The 541-nt window shown below is 49.2% G+C and overlaps 1 protein-coding gene across 4 annotated transcripts in view; it reads left to right on the top strand.

Moving 5' to 3' along the window:
- The window catches only part of BTF3L4 (basic transcription factor 3 like 4), a 40,884-nt gene that overhangs the window by 34,887 nt on the left and 5,456 nt on the right, over window positions 1–541 (top strand). The window lies entirely within an intron of this gene.

Raw genomic sequence — 541 nt, 5'->3', positions numbered from 1 at the left:
CAGAAATCTCCCCTCAGGGGGGATGGCCACGCTGCAATCCCTTCTCCTCCATTCTCCTCTCGGGATCCTGGGCACGCATGCACACACACCCGGCGTGAGTTTTAAGCCACCGGGTCTGGGACTCGAACTGCGGTCGACTACGTGGGAGTCCAGCGACATAGCCATTACGCTAACTGCTGGTCCCTACCATAGCTTTTATTTATTCTTTTCCTATCCTAGAATTAAGTGCTTCTAGGACAGATCCAGAGCAATGAGATCTTATCCACTGTGTTAGCTCCTTCTCAAGCCCTTCCTCTCCCAGATTATCAGCCACTTTAATATTTAACTAAAATTATCTTCAGAACTTATCTTTCTTTTTCAGGTTTTTTTTTTTTTTTGGAGAGGTTTTCGCTATAGGGTGTGTGCGCTCGCCAGAGAGACAGAGAGACAGAAAGCAAGAAATCACCCCCCGGGGGGGATGGTCATGCCGCAATCCTTTCTCCTCCATTCTCCTCTCAGGATCTTGGGCACGCATGCACACGTGCCCGGCATGAGTTTTAAG

This window comes from Tupaia chinensis, unplaced genomic scaffold (assembly GCF_000334495.1).
Source record: "Tupaia chinensis unplaced genomic scaffold, TupChi_1.0 Scaffold000259_1, whole genome shotgun sequence".
Lineage (NCBI taxonomy): Eukaryota > Metazoa > Chordata > Mammalia > Scandentia > Tupaiidae > Tupaia > Tupaia belangeri.
Note: the sequence above shows the minus strand (reverse complement) of the source record. Positions and strands in the feature narration are given on the sequence as shown.